Source organism: Hesperophylax consimilis, chromosome 1 (assembly GCF_061612785.1).
Source record: "Hesperophylax consimilis isolate HC1 chromosome 1, BYU_Hcon_1.0, whole genome shotgun sequence".
In the NCBI taxonomy this organism is placed as follows: domain Eukaryota; kingdom Metazoa; phylum Arthropoda; class Insecta; order Trichoptera; family Limnephilidae; genus Hesperophylax; species Hesperophylax consimilis.
The window spans coordinates 28774148-28791064 of NC_142836.1; the positions used below are offsets into that span (position 1 = coordinate 28774148).

At 34.3% G+C, this 16917-nt stretch overlaps 1 protein-coding gene across 12 annotated transcripts in view; it reads right to left on the reverse strand.

Moving 5' to 3' along the window:
• Nucleotides 1-16536, reverse strand: part of sif (guanine nucleotide exchange factor still life) — a 442635-nt gene extending 426099 nt beyond the window's left edge. For 11 of the 12 annotated variants that reach the window (XM_089631932.1, XM_089631928.1, XM_089631958.1 and 8 more), the window contains exons 1-2: nucleotides 16448-16536; nucleotides 15604-15720 (exon numbers count right to left, since the gene is read on the reverse strand). The gene's annotated coding sequence lies outside the window, so the exon portion shown is untranslated. Of the gene's footprint in view, nucleotides 1-15603; nucleotides 15721-15810; nucleotides 15837-16447 lie in introns of those variants that run through there. The other variant, XM_089631867.1, reaches the window with a different exon arrangement.
• Between the last annotated feature and the right edge of the window lie 381 nt (nucleotides 16537-16917).

Consider the following 16917-nt stretch of genomic DNA (forward strand, 5'->3'; position numbering starts at 1 on the left):
ACATTTTTGTTCGGTGAAACAATTGGAAAAGTGAGTGAGATTGTCTTGTAAGCGTCGGAAGATGAATTTTCTATCTTGATAATCAATATGTCATGCATTATTGTATTATATTTGAGAGCATTGACTTGAAAAGTTGCAGCCATTTAAGATTTACCTTTGACCCGTTCACTAGGCGAATGAGCCATATTTCCCCAGATATGATTGACGTTCCAATTTGAAGGAAAATGCCTTTTAATTCAATTTACCTCTCTAGGAAGATTTTATTTTTCAAATCTCCTAAGAATGTAAGATTGAACCATTGTTTCGTTGTGATTAAGGTTCAAATGCATGTATGTTCTGTGGTTTAGGTCTAGCGAGCTGTCAAAGCAACTGACATTTGCCCGTAGTAGGGCGTGGCACATAACAAAAGGTGTGCAACATAAACTCCGCTCCCAATGCGTGTCGACGGCCAGGCTGATCGCGGAGGAAACTTTCGGCTCAACCACCCGCACCCCACGAGAGAGGGGCAGAAAAAGCGCGGGAAGAAACATCGGAGGGATATATTTGAAAATTGGTTCAAACAGTTCCACAGCTTCCCGCTAGAGGTGCTACAATATAATCCCCACCGCTCAAGTAATCCGACAGTAAACATTGTAATTTTATTCTCGAAAAGTAAAAGCGGCGATAATTTATTATATTCTTAACGGTTTTGCTTATATTAAACTTTTTTACAAGAGTGTTTATCTTGTTTACAGTTTCCTGGTTTCGTGCCACCTCCGTCGCGAATTTCCTCTCAATATTTTTTGTAGCACGCTGCACTAGCGCGTAAAAATCGCATTTCATTCGATTGGATTCGAGAAAATCTGCAATTTGTGATATGCACCTTTTTGTTACGTTGCCACTTTTAGCCGACAAATAATTGATTTTGCAACCGTAGCGACGGTGGTGCCACGGGTAAAAAAGGAAACAAGAGTTTCCCGGGAACGAGAAGCTTAGATCGGATCAGTGGAAGAGAGATGTATGAAATGAAGAGAAGAGAGCGGGCAGGGGAGAAGGTGGGGTGGGGGAGGGGGTTGGTGCATCGCGCAAAGGGGCGTTGCAGCTATTCGATATTTGAATTCTTTTTGGCGTGCTGGAATTAGGGCAGCCGGGAAATGCATTCCTTACAGAATCTTGAATCTAGACATATCATGATTAGACCGCTGGCAAATCACAAACATTCCCATTTATGAAACCAATATTATATTGCCTTTCGAGAAATGTTATTTCTTAACAGAAATAAGTTTTGTATATTTAATTTAGTAAATAGACATCATTAATTCTGCTGACACATAATTAGGATTGATTCTCTCTTTCCAATGTTTTTCATTAAAACCAAATTATTCGTATATTTTGTTTCAGCTCATGTTTTGTAATGATATATTTTGCCAAAGGTTTAATTATCACATTCTCTGTTTAGCACACGTCAATAGCCACGACGGTTTTTTTTTAAGATTCATTTTTAATTCATTCATTAATAATGTTATTTATCTATTTTATTGTGGGTCATTCAAAGTAAAGGCATATATGAATTAAATTACATTTGATAAATTTAAATTGTTTTTTGAATTTTACTGGGAGCTAAAATTAACAGTCATATATTAATATTCCCAGCCACAAGCTAGAAAAATGTTTTTTTAAAATATTTTTATCATTTTTCCCAACACACTCCAATCTTTCTTGGTCAAAAGGCGTAGACCAAGGGTGGCCAACCCGCGGCCCGCTGGGGTCAACTTGTGGCCTGCGGAGTATATGCGCACATTTTTTTCTTTTAATATACATTAAACCACTGAAAAAACATTCCAACATGCGTAGTTCGTATCCCATATGGAAGTATCTCAGTTCATTCGTGTTAAAAACTATCACTAGGCGTGTCGACAACATTGGAAAACATACTAAAGATAATTTGAAAAATCGAGCATCTAAATTTTTATTTTATGCTCCAGCATTGGATGAAAGTGCAGACCTAACAGATTTTTATCAGGGGTGCTGATGTCCATTTTAACAAAAAAGAAGATTAGCGGCACTGTATCCACTTAAGGGCCTACTTGCTCGCGATATTTGTTAGGAGTAGTTACATCGACATTGAATCGCTTTTCGTTACAACTCAACAACCTATCGGGTTTAACTACGGATGGTGCTCCAGGAATGGATTAAATTGATTGAAAATGAGGCCTACAAAGTTGGTAAAAAAATCTTCGATGCAAAATGTTCATTGCATTATTCATTAGGAGAATTTATGTTCCGAGATCCTTAAAATGGATCATGTCATGAAGGTGGTCATCAAAACAGTGAACTTTATTAAGTCGAAGGGGTTGAATCACCGTCAGTTCGAAGAGTTTCTCAAGTCTTTGGATTCACAGTATAATGACGTTACATTTTATGCAGAAGTAAGATGGCTGACCCATGCCAAAAAGTTGAAAAGAGTGTTTGATTTGAAGCAAGAAATACAATCATTCTTCGCAAGCAAATCAAAAAGTATCCCAAAATTTGAAGAGGAGTAAGTTAGCGACTTTCTGGTCGATATAGTTGGCTACCTAAATGTTGTTAATACTCGTCTACAGGGAAAGATCAACTAATTAATAACATATATGATCTTATTTCTGCATTCCAAATTAAACTTGGGCTTTGGGAACAACAGTTAAGGACAAAAATCTTCACCCACTTTTCTACATCGCAGCCAAACGTCACACATGGCGGCGGATGACGCTTCGTTGATATCCGACTAGAACTTGGAATTTGAAAACCGATTTCACGATTTTAAAAAGCATCGTATGCTTTTTGCTGCATTTGCAATGCCATTCCTCGTAGGCGGGAATTTATTGCCAGGAATTTTACAAATGGAACATTCTGAAATGTGTTGTGATTCACAGTTAGGACGGGTTGTTTTGGAGAATTTGAACAATTCATCAAATTTCAATATTCATTTTCGGGTTCTGTGAAAGACTTATTATATCTTACTTATACTTATTATACTTGTTCTGTTATTATATCATTGTAGGCTAGTTGCTTGACAAAACTGAAATAAAAACAGAACTTGAAAAAATCTTTCACAGAACTTGAAAATGAACGTTGAAATTTGATGAATTGTTCAAATTCTCCGAAACAACCCGTCCTTAAAGAAGTTCAATCAGGTTGGTTTGAAAAAGTTTTAAAAACATATTTGGACAAGGAGAAATATCCTGCATTTTACAAACATACTCTATCGATGATTTCGCTATTTGAAAACACTTATGAAGCATGTTAAATCTCAAATGAGAACACGAATCACTGATGAGCATTTGGAAAACTGTTTGCTTGGAGCAACAACATCAGTTGTTATCAACATGGATGCAATTAGTTCTGACAAACAAAATCAGACGCCTCACTAAAAATTATCATATTTTTTTTAATTTTTTTATTATTTTTTTTTTTTACAACCCGGCAAGAAATCTCATTTCTAAAATCTGGACCGGCTGCTGAAAAGGTTGGCCACCCATGGCGTAGACCATTACGCTACGCTCACTTTATAAGATGTTGGTAGAAGCCAAATCATAATTACTCAACAATTGCTTGATTCTCACATTATAAAAGCAAAACATTGTAGGGAGTTAGCAGGGAGAACATAACTTCACTCGTATCTATCTACCGTACAGTGCCCTGATTTGAAGTTATTGCAATTATTCATTCTCCCTTTTCAAAACAAACAAAAAACAACAATTTTATCTGTTTCTAATTAATATCAAAACTTACTGTTACACCATGATAACTCAAATAAACCTATAAAAATATATTTTTCTACTGAGTGAGCAGTAATTGCATTCTTCATAACGTTTTCAATAACAAAGTAAAACATTCCAATAACTCATTATTTCATCCCAATAATACATTTTTCTCCCCCTTTACCCTGATAGATCCTCCTTCAAAGCTTTATAAAATCATTCATGTTCATTTGCATCCCTTGACACTCTCATCTCGAGAAATGAAATTGCAACTTCCTGGCCGAGTAAGGCGCATCCAGCCCAATCACTCTTACCGTTTATTTCATCTCCCTAAACGATATTTTCCATCCTCAAACGGTATGAATATTGGCATAATATTAGCCACCTTCTCCGATTTATATTAAAATTCGATTGTGCCCCGTTTTTTCCACCTTTTATAATGCATGTTCCCTTTTCCCCGATCGTTGGTACTTACTGTGGTCTGTATTTCGGAATTCTAGATAAATTACTTTATTTTTGTTTTTCTCTAATCCATATTAATTTTGTTATCATGTTGTATCTATAAGTATTTCCCCCTTACAACGTGTTATTGTTCTCAGTTGTAATTCAATCAAAACATGATCACCTAAACATCTTACAAATACATAATTTTATCTATTTCAATCCTCTCATTTACTTATTATGAATGGTTAAGAGCACCCTCAAAGGGTGTAAAATAAGGGGGATAATAAAATCAATGAAATACAAAGTATTGCATAAATGTTATGAATTCAAATATGTAACATTATATTCTACTAATCCTAATCACTCACTTAAGCTCTTAACCTTTCACCCTCACAAAACGCACCGCAAACGTAACCCTCTAATAAGTTCAAGACGCGCAGATACACCGTTACTAATATATGGACTTTGTTTAGAGCAGAGAGCGAAACAAACAGTTAACGCTCCAATAAATGTATTCCTTAAGGAGAATGGCCGGGGATGCTGGAAACCACAACTTAACAGTTAATGCTCCAATAAATTTATTCATTGAGGAGAGTGGCCGGAGATACTGGTAACCACAAGTTCACGGTTAGCACTCCAAAAAATGTATTCCTTGAAGAGAATGGCCGGGAATACTTTAAACCACAAGTTAACAGTTAATGCTCCAATAAATGTATTCCTTCAGAAGAATAGCCGGGGAAACTGGAAACCACAAGTTAACAGTTAATGCTCCAATAAATGTATTCCTTGGGGAGAATGGCCGAGGATACTGGAAACCACAAGTTAACAGTTAACGCTTCAATAAATCTATTTCTTGAGGAGAATGGCAGGGAATACTGGAAACCAAAAGTTAACAGTTAACGCTTCAATAAATCTATTTCTTGAGGAGAATGGCAGGGAATACTGGAAACCACAATTTAACAGTTAACGCTCCAGTAAATTTATTCCTCGAGGAGAATGGCCCTGGAAACCACAAGGATGTTAGTTAGTTTATCATTTTGAAACTCAACTCATTTTTTGCTATTAGACGAACACTGAATTAAAAATCAAATTCAATGACAAATTTTTAAACGAAACATTACTTTTTATCTTTAAAAAACACCACAATATGCTTCGTGCAGATATTATCTGGATAAAACTACTTTGACACCCTTCGTGGTCAAGAGCTAAGGCTTCCGACTATTAATCTGGAGGTCGCGGATTCAAATCCCGGCGTGTACAAGTAATTTTTAGTTGATTAATTTGTGTTATTTCATAAATTACTAATTTAAGATAATATATAGTATATTTGCTGCACGTTCCAGAATGGAAGATACCCTCAGTACAGTCGTGATGTAAGACCACCATTCAGAATTTAAACGTTGCTTGAAACGGCTTTGGCTGTGTTTGGTGACCAAATCTGGATCTTAATATTCAGGCACTTCCCCAACTTCATCCTCCACATCTTTTTCCCCTCCCCACTACTTTCAGCTTCACAAAATACTCCGATTGAGGACGCCATAGTCTCACTGGCTCCAGACGGTTGGTAGCAGTTGGGAGTATCGTGCGGTTTCTCATTTAAAAAAAATTATATTTGAAAAATATCGAAAAAAAATGTTTTAAGCTTGGCACTCATAATATCTTGGAATTATTCTATCTTAGTGTAATATTGCATAGCTTAGTATGACAACTCTAATTATTTGAGAACGATAAATATTGTATGAGGATCACTTATTGATCTCATTTTGCCTGTCTTATACTTTTGATGCTTCTTATGTTAGTATTTAAACAATCCACATTTTCATAACAGATCTTAATTTCTTAAAAACACTCGTAAATAAATTCTTAAGCCACGAAATTCCAAATTTAAAAAGTTTGCTTAATTAATGAGTTTGTTTCTCAGAGAAATATCAATATTTCCTTAAATATAAGGTTTGGGGGTAGCTCGTTACGATTTTATTCAAATTGAATTTGTTTCTTTCAGACTCAGAATTTTTTGATAACATTAGAGCAGCGGCTCCCAACATTTAACTTCAAACACAACTACTTGGATGGATTTCTGAACAAATGAGAAGTGAATTAACAGTCAATTAACAAGTCAACGTTAACCACCTAGTCAAAGTTAGCCACCTAGTCAAATTAAGGCTTGCTTAAATAATTAAGTAACTTTCCCAATGACGTTACGAGAAAACTATTTGTTTACCTTTTACAACTTGTCGTACAAGTAAAAATTCAATATTTTTATAAATCGAAGCTGCATTTAATTATTCTTAACGACTTACAGTGTTTGTTAGTGTACATATTTACACTCAATAACAAATATACAGTAAGTAGGTACATACATTTTTTTAAATAATTCATTCACACTACTGCCGAATCTAAATAGAAACAAGAAATGTAAACATCTTAGAATATTTTATTTTATTTTTTGGATATTGAATTACTTCATTTTACGTATATAAACTTAAATTTACATGGTTAAGTTTCTTTATTTATAAAATTATATTTTTCAGCAAACATATATTTTTTTAAATACATTAATTCTTCAGACTTTTAGGCATTTCATCATACATCTTTAATCCTTTGAACATTAAGCAATTCTGTGATTCTGTTTTTCTCATATGCGGCAAATACTATTAACATTTCTGATTTCATAATTATGAATATTTTTGCCAAAAACTATTTCATCATTGAAGTATTTAGGCATTTGGTTATTCATAATTTTATAAATAAAAATAAATACATTATAAAGTACTCTATAATTATATAATAACGGAACTTTAATAGAACATTCACAGAACTCGCAAATGAACGTTGAAATTTGATGAATTTTTCAAATTCTTTGAGACAGCCCATCCTTAGTCTTCTAAGAAAGTTTGCGTTTTTTGATTTATTCTTCAGCATATATTCAAAATTTGCTATGAAGTTTAGTTTTGAATCCAATATTGCACCTAGATATTGTATTTTATTTGCTTTTTCTATTTTGTCATCATTAGACAGATGTAATGCCAAACGTTCGAGTTAAAACAAGACGTCGCGCGTCGCGACTCTGAGTCAATTAAGAGTGGGCACTCTTAATTAACTCAGATAGAATGTCGAATGAAGTGATCTCAAGTGAGTGTCCTAGTGGAAGCACCCAGAGCAGAGATGGAAAGAGATGGAAAAGGATTGGAGCAGGATATAAAGGATTGAGAACAGCTAATAGCCAGGTAGGTACACGGAGAAAACTTACTGATATGAAATGTTGTTGATTTATTCATAATAATGTTGTTGATTTATTCATAATTATTCGTTTTCTTGTTAAAATGGGACTGGAGGCCTTTAACGAATGATTTAACAAATTTCATAAAAAACCATAAGTAAAACACGAATGTTTTATGAGGAAGTCGAAACACGTGTTCTTTAAAGATATTATATGTTCGCATCTCGTCCATTATATTTATCTGGCCAAGGGCACTTTCATGAACACGTGTTCACATATTTTCTGGGTGACTAATATTTTATTGGGAAATGATAATTTAATCAAACAGTATTTTGATTTTTAAAAAGCCTTACTGATTTTCATCCGTGTACCGCAGCATGTGGATAACATTTGTAGAAGAGGTCTAATCCCTCTCTGGGTTATAGCGCCCGTGTTGATGATGAATGATTAATTCATACTTTTGTAAAGTTGATTACTTAAAAGTGTTTTATCAGCATTACCTTAAATTTTATCGGTAGGACGCAAAACAAGTTGGAAACCACTGGATTAGGCAATCAATTATTTCGAATTATTCCGTTTATTACTATATTTTATTAGACAACATTTGGAAAATACCTTGTATTTATTACAGAATGTGTACGAGCTGGAATTATAAATCAAAAATCAATTGTTACAATATTTCTACACTAGCTAGCCAATTTCAACTCTCTATTATTTCTTCATATCTGGATCAAAGTAGGTACAACTGATAGACAATTATGCTCAGCCATGTTATTACCATTTTTTTTCTTAGCGGTTCCTCGGTTTGATTTATGAAATCTAACGAGAATTGCCCATTCATACCACGGGCTTTAAATACTGCACTGTAAAAAATACACTTTTCAAGATTTTCAGGAAAATCATTTTGAAAAGTTCACGTTTGAATGTATCTGTGAACATCAACAGTTGTTTAAAATGTTTAAAAACATTGGAACAAACGCCTGTAGTCCATCTTAACCCACAGTAGTCTAACAATACAGTATACCACTATACACACAAGAATCTATTTTAAACGATTCTACTGTGCCCATTTATTATGCACTGTCGCTTACGATAGGAGAAAAACCATTTTTATTATATTAAAGTAAAGAAGTTAAAAACCTGCATGTTTTATCAAAATTAAGACACTAATGATATGATGATGATTAAAATGGCAATTTTCAAGCGTCGAGAAACTATGAGCAGGCACTGCAATGGTTAACCTCTGAACTCCGTAGGAACTTTTATTATACCAGAGAGGTGATCATGTAAAGTAATAAATGTTCATCTCTAGAGAGGCAGTATACATTTTTACCGGGACATGGAATAAGCTCACGGGGCCGGAGGCGGGAATAGCAGGTCGGGGGTGGCGCGGGGAGGGTTGATAAGCGGAAGGCTGATAAGGTGGCAAGAGGTGGAGGGGACAGGGTGGTAGGAAATTAAACGTTGATGGGAAGAGAAATGAGCAGCGCCGTATGACGAATTAAGTCACTAACGGGGCGATAACTAGGCGGCCACTAATGTTATATTATGCATAGCTAATGAAAGGAGTATGTTCACACGTCGTTACGTGAAAGCTGTTATAAAGGCGAACGATTGAGGTTTTAACTAATAGAAAGCGTATTGAAATTATACTTGGAACCATTACGTCGTTTCTCAATAGGGAAAGCAGAGATGACACGGCGCGATACAGTTCAGTGTGGCACACACTCCTTACAATATTCACATTAATTTAAAGTACATATATTATAGACCAACAGTTAAGAATATCCGACTCGAAAAATTATTTCACTTGATCGTACATTATTTTTTTCCACTTGGGCGTCAGATATTTTCTCTCCGTGTATCTCCTCTACCTATCCAAACTACATAATGTGCGCCATTTTCTTAATGCAACATCACCTAGCTTTGTCTTGGCACAAACTCCTTGCCGAAGATAATCATCCATCATCCTTCATCCATCGTCTCATACATATCGTTTAGGCGTACTCGCTTTTAAGTTGCTCCAATTTAATCATGTGATTTACTTGAACGTGCCTTGTCATCCTTGTTTTTTTTTATCCACTTGCATGTCAAATCTTTCTATCTATCTATCTAGGCATTTAACCATCCTTTTATTAACTTACATAGCTCATAACTGTTATGCTGGCATTGGAGTCTACAAGAGGAAGTTCGATTTTAGAGCACACAAATAATAACTTGTGATATTTACAAACTTGTGTTATTGATTTGTGGATGAGACAAATTAAAAATAAAAATTTTAAAAACGTTTTGCCAAACGTCAAATCAATGAAAACTTTAATAAAATGAATATTACAGGAGAAAAGGTGAGATTAAAAGCTCTAACCAACATATTGGTTTATTCGACGTCAACCGATGGGATGGGATGGGATGCAGCAAATGTAAATAAAAATACCTTCTTCATGTTATATTTAAGCGAAAATATATCTGACGTGCAAAATACATATTTCGATTTTGGTAATAATCCTAGTCGGTTCTTTGTAGGCAGATACCATTATATTATTTGTGCAAGTCACTTCCCACAATTATGTTCACGTTAAAGCATCGAATGTACTTAAATAGGGTGAACTATTTTTGAAAATCGAACTGTTTAGGTAACAAACGGTCACAAAGGTTGATTTGAGAAGGTTACACTAACGTAAACGAAATCAGGGTAAAAATATATTTTTATCAATGATATTAAAAAAAACTTAAATTTTAATTTAAAATAATATTAATAAGAAATTTACAATAATCAATGATGGAAAACTTTTTTCTACGTTTTTAAAAATATTTGTATAGAAAGCAAAAAATGTACGGTGTCATTAATAGAACATCCCTAAAGTAACTTGAAACCAAGTGGAAGTCGGTCAACATTAAAGATATTCGTAAATGTGGTATTAAAATGTTTCAGTTTCTCAAGTGTTGATGTAACATAATGAATTTAGAAAGAAAGAATCATTAGAAACAACCCAACAATAAAAACTTATTGATCTATGATAAAAATAATGATTAGTCCCCTTTCTAAGTGAATTTAACTATTCAGCTATTGATTGTTGGCGCTAAATAGAGAATACACAAATAATTGTAATTGATTTCAAGTAAATAATTAAAACACACAATAGATTGCAAAAGAAACTTGCCCATTAAATTCGTTCCCAACTAATAGATTTTCAATAAAAAATAGAAAACGGAATGTGCGATTACGGATGTACTTTGCTAATGTGATAAAAATGGAATAATAATACATCAAGTACATCCTTGTACGTCTGTTTCTTCAATACAGGGTTTGAAATGCCCTGTGGGTCACCTCAGCAGAAGTGCGTCTCCTAACGCGTTAATGGGCCCAATACATAAAAATAAGAACAAACCCAAAATTTACTTGATTTGCAAAATCGAAAGAAGTTTGGGTTTTAAAAAAAACTATTTTTCAAAAAGATAAAGAGCAAGTGGAAATTTAAAACCAAAAACAATGTGTCCGAAAATGTGATTTTCAGGCAATTTATTACTAAGCTTCTTTTAGTTACCTAGTCCTGCTATGTATTATATTTATTTAATAATATATTTTAAAAAAGGCATAAGTTAAGGGCCTAATATTCTCGGTGAATTCAAGAATAATCAAATCGAAGAAAAAATATTTTCAATGAAGGGCAAAAAATTAGTTTTTGCCCTCAAAAATATAATGAAAATAACTTTTTTATACAAATATATCTGTTGCATAATATCCAGGAATCATTAAAAAATACTAATCGTAAAAAATAATGTCTTCATTAATTTAGGTGTACCTCCTAAAATAATAATTCCTTGGTAAACTATATTCGGTCACGCAATCAATTACGAATGCTTTGCTTTGATGATAAATGTCAACGTTATAGTTTAAATAGCCAATTTATGTTAGAAAATATTGAGTGGAGACTGCGCAACTGTTATGCTAATCTGAAATATAATTATGTATCGCATATTATAGGATAAAGATACAATAGGTAAACAATGCGTAAATTTGGACCCTAACAAAAACTGAAAACTTCTAAGGATGGGTTGTTTCGGAGAATTTGAACAATTCATCAAATTTCAACGTTTATTTGGGTTCTGTGAAAGTCCTATTTAAGTTCTACTGTATCATTATAGGCTAATTGCTTGACAGAACTAAAATAATAACTGAACTTGAAAGTGAACTTTGACATTTGAAGAATTGTTCAAATTCTCCGAAACAACCCGTCCTTACTGTAAGAATACCTACACATACTTGAGTTGCGTTGAATTAACTGGTTTTCTTTCACAAACATCTAAAAGCTGATACCTGCTGAGGAAAATAAATAGAAAGTTTAAAATATAAGTCCTTCTCCAATCGCTAAATTGAATGCACCTCTGTAACTTACTCTAACTATACTTTTTAATTTGTTCCCGCGTACTTTAGGTGGTGGGTCAAGCAAAATAAAAGACCTCCCGGCCACGGTAACGATGGCTTTAGGGTGGTTTAGATTTATACTCAATTTCCAGATATACCCACCCATAATAGAAGAAACGTAATTAAAAGTAATGTAACCAATATAATATGTGTGTGTATCCCTAATTGGGCTATTTGTAAGAACTGTAGGAGGAAGGTGGGATACTACCTGACTATTCAGATCTTGTCACCAAACACGGCATTTTCGAGCAACTTTTCAATTCTTAATGGTGGTCTTTCTCTTCTCATCAGGAAGGTGCCACGAATAAGCTATATATTATGTTTAGTGAATTAATTTTGAAACAACACAAACGAATTCAATTCATCTTTCATGTGCACACTGGGATTTGAACCTGAAACCTTCGGATCGCTAGTTCAGAGCCTTACCCCCCGACCCTAAAAAAATATGCAATATAATATTATATTTCATATTAGCTGTACGCAGGAGGCCCGGAGGAAAATAATTTTCCACAAGAACTATGACATCCTTGGGGATGATGTGCGAAAGGTCTTTTTGGGGAATGAAGGAGTGAACATATATCTTGAAGAGAGCCATGCTGTAAGAGGGAGGAAACACAGAGGTCGGCAAATCATTTAACAGCTGAGCTATTGATCTCGAGAAACCAACCGTTCTCGTGAAAAAAATATAGACCGTGTACGAATATTGTCGTGTTTTTTGACTTCACGCCGATGCAAAGGGGATCAATGACGCTAGTTCCTAGGAGCATCTTCCACCGAAATACCGGTAGAACTATGACAGCATTTTCACCTGACGTCTGTGCTCTAAATATTGAAGAATCTGCTTGTTAAGATAGTTATCTGGCCCGTTTCTACACGGGAGCAAGAGTCAAGAATTTTGAAAAAGTAAACCTCAAAAAAAATTTACTAAGTCAAAGAGATTATTAATAAGATAAGTTTAAATAAAGATAAGTTAAAGAGATTCTTGAGAAATGTGGACTAACGACGATTATTTCCTTTGTATGTTCTCCCGCCACATAAACTTTCTAAAGAAATTCTACAAACATACATTAAATACATACATAACAATATCTCGGGTTCCAACCCATCCCCAAGTGGCATTGGGGAACATGGGTGGAAGTTATGGGTTTATTTCTTCACCGCGACACGCAGAAATACGCGAAACACCTGCCGTAAGCAAAAACCAGCGAAACAAGGCGGTAGGGTACTTTCCTACAATCTTCGAGCGGTGTCTGCTGAATGAATTTAATACATTTCGATGGGGACAATGTTGCTTCAACATTATGTGTATGTACAAATGTGAAAAATTTTTGTATCATAGATTTACTGTTACTAAATCTTGTATCCCCAGCTTTTCGTTGGTGAAGAGAGAAAATTATTATTATATAGGTGCAGTAGTATCATATTTTTATGCCACACTAGAGTCTTAATAGTCAGAACCCGGGAAGAGGAAGTATCTATATGTACCCAGCTCTTCAGATATGGTCAGTAAATATATTTAATGGATATTTTTCATTAATTTTTAATAAAAATATCCACCCCATAAGGGATCGATGAGTAATAAACTTCACAGCATCCAAAATAGTAACATTGCGACACGTTAATGTTGATATTTAATAACGTTTATCCACCCCGATTGTCACAAAGTAATTTTTGTCACAATATTGAATCTAAATATATATGGACATTATTTTTTGTTCAAAATGTATATTGTAGGTATGTTAACCATTTAAAAAAAATTGAAACATGTCATCAATTTAATATTTATTTTCAATAAAATTGTAAAATACTAGTATAACTTCGGGAGGGTTTTCAATGTGCATTTTCGATAGGTTCCCTTCAAAAAATCTACCCTATTGACTATAAAACAACCGCACATACAAAAATACTAATTTCGGTTGTGTGTCTGTCTGTAACTCTTGTACTCGGATTTGAATTTAAGTATCATTCTCAAAATAAAAACTGATTGCAAAAGCGAAAAAATCGAAGTACCTAATTACAAATAATATATGTTTTTTTTTTCCGGATTTATTTTTCAAAATTGAAACTGATTGTGTGAAAAACTCAAGCGCTAAAGTAGGTACCTACCTATGTTAATTTTTTTACTGAAATATATCTGAAACCGCACAAGTGTCCCAACTCCTCCCAACCGTCTGGAGCCAGTGAAACGGTGGCATCCCCAATGGGGTATGTTGTGAAGATAAAGTTATTGGGGAGGAGAAGGAGATGGGGAAGAAGAAAGTGGGGTATTAATAGTAAAAAGTACCTTTATATTAATATCTAGATCTGGTCACCAAACACGGCCAAAGCCGTTTCAAGCAACGTTTCAATTCTGAATGATGGTCTTACACCGACGATACTGAGAATATCTTCCTTTCTGTAACGTGCCGCAAATATACTATTTATTATTTTAAAAGAGTAAATTTTGAAATAACAGAAATAAATCAAATAAAATATACTTGCCGCGCCAGTATTTGAACCAGCCACCTCCGGTTTGCTAGTCCAGAGCCTTAAACCTCAACCACGAAGGCCTTCGAATTTGTCTTTTTCTTTTTCAAACATGGAATATTAGAAATTTTATATCCCGTGATTTTTCGGTAGTTACTAATGAAAAAATCGACTTCATAGCTACTGCGTACTTGTCATGCTATTAGATAAATCGGATAAATGGGACTAACCCTCCCCCCGTTATTTATTAAATTCAAAGTACCTCCGAAATACAACTAATAATCACGTTATTAATAATGCCCTAATTTTTTTCAATAATTAATGCCTAAGCATCATATTTTTAACGTAAATTAAAGTGAGTTCAAATTGTGTATAAATTTACTGCAGTAGAGGTCATTCACATCTACAGTTTTGCCCTAGTTTGTTTTTGATCCTCTCTTTGGTGGTCCCAGTCAAAACACTAAAAAAAGGCCAAAATATATTTTCAAGTCGCGCATATATTGTATTAAAATCAAAAAGCTAAGTCTATTGGTTTTTGATTTGAAAAAAAACAATAGTAGAATGTGCGCTTATCATATTTTTCATAAGTGCAATGACAATCTGGGTTGCAAACTATGAGATCCGATTAGATGTAAATATATTTTTGATATTCACTATTTTTTTCCTATGGGAAAACTCGCAAATCCGTGGCAATCGCGCTTGCGCAAACTGATATCTCCTTTTTTAAGGAAGATTGTAGAAATCAAAACGCATTTCTTTTTATGAAATATATTGATTCTGTGATACTAATTGTTTGGTGTTACAGTAAGAAGTTTCTTCGGCACCTATCATAAATCTGAATATATAATATTCACATTTAGTATTTGCGTAAGAATATTTATTTCCATGAAAACACACTTATAAGTATCAGCATGCATTGCGATGTGTTAGCTAAATGTTTCTAGAAAATGATAATGATGATGAAAATGGTTCTAACATGATGGAATTAATATAGAATGATTGGCAAAAATGTTAATCGAAAAAGCCAATAATGAAAAGAGCCTTTGTCCACATCCCAGGGTTTTCCCATATATGCCTTTGCTTAGTTACCATAAGACACATATTAGCTAACCATGTGGGGTCATCTTATAGTTGTGAGGAAAGTAAATCTTTATTACTTTAGCGTGAAAATTTGGTCGTTGCTATCATAAAGCGACAATGCCTCTTGTCTAAGCAAACGCATTGTTTGTTTGAAGCTTTTCAATGATCAAATTAATAATGAACATACAATCTATACAGCGAATGATCTACTTCTAAACACCATCGTCAAAATGTCACCTTAGACTTACCCTCTACATACAAGAACACTTCCAAATTATCTTCGTCAATGTTAATCACATTTTGATATAAACCATCCTGTGTTTAGATTTCAGTACCCCTTTTGCGAGGTATATACTTGATTTACTCTAATGAATGTTTGTCAATATAAGATTACTTTAAAATGAGATAATTGATGTTATTTCGTAAGTGAAAACATGCTTAAAAACTTTTTATACTCAAGTTTAGGTAGGTAGGTTTAATCTGGCACTTATTTACACCCTTTCAAAATAACAATGTTGCTTTACTAAATACTTGTTGTTATTATTTATTTTTTTGTTTTATTTGTTTTTTTTAGTTAGTAATTATTTATACAACAGGAAAAAATTATAACAATAATGAACCGTTTTTGTTTATGGTTAGATGCAAATAATATTATTTTTATGTTGCTGGGGTTTCAGTACTAAATATTTTATTTAACTTTTGCCCGATTTTCTACAACCCGGTTTTTGGGGCTACTCTAATGTTTCCTTGTGGGATCTTTATAACAAAATTAATTACTCCTTTCATTAAAAATTTTTCTCAAGCGTGGAATTATAGAAGTGTGAGGTAATTATAACAGGTGAGATAAACCTTATAAATTAAATTTGTAGTAGGTATATGAATTAGAAAACAATAAATATATTGAAGCGTTATCAAAATCGAATGTAAATAGGGAATTTTCCGCGCTTTTCCTCGAATCCTACACCACCCGGATTCTGACAAGCGGCACGGGCTCACGTGAGGGGTCGTTAGTCGCACACGGTATCCAACACACCCCTCGGATACACCGAACTCAAATCTGCATCAGACTTTCGTCATAGAAAGATGAGGAACCTCGATATGTGCAGGAAGATGTAAAGATTATTAAGAAAAGTAGCGATTCGGCAGTACGGAGCGATTGGCCTGCTACGCGGAACTGATCTCGACGAACTAGGGATAGTTACGTCAAAAGCTTGGGGTAAGGCATGGGGTGTGGAGGGAGGTGGGGTGTAGGGGAAGGAAGGGTACAGCCGGATCCTCAGGAACTCAGTGAGAAACGGGAGGCCGAAGGGGATGGTCGCGTCGCTTTTTTCAGCGGTCGATTCTGACACCGCCCCAAAATATGCTACACCAGCTTACTGTCCTAGGCATAAAGATACCCCGAGATGTCACATTCATTGGCAACTTTATGGGTCGGTAGATATTGCGATGCGCAGTATCTCGTGCTCTGGGATATAAATAAATACTCATGTAAATTGCTTCCGAACTCACTACATTTTTTATTACATCTGAACTTACGAAAAATAATTCAAACAGTATTATCA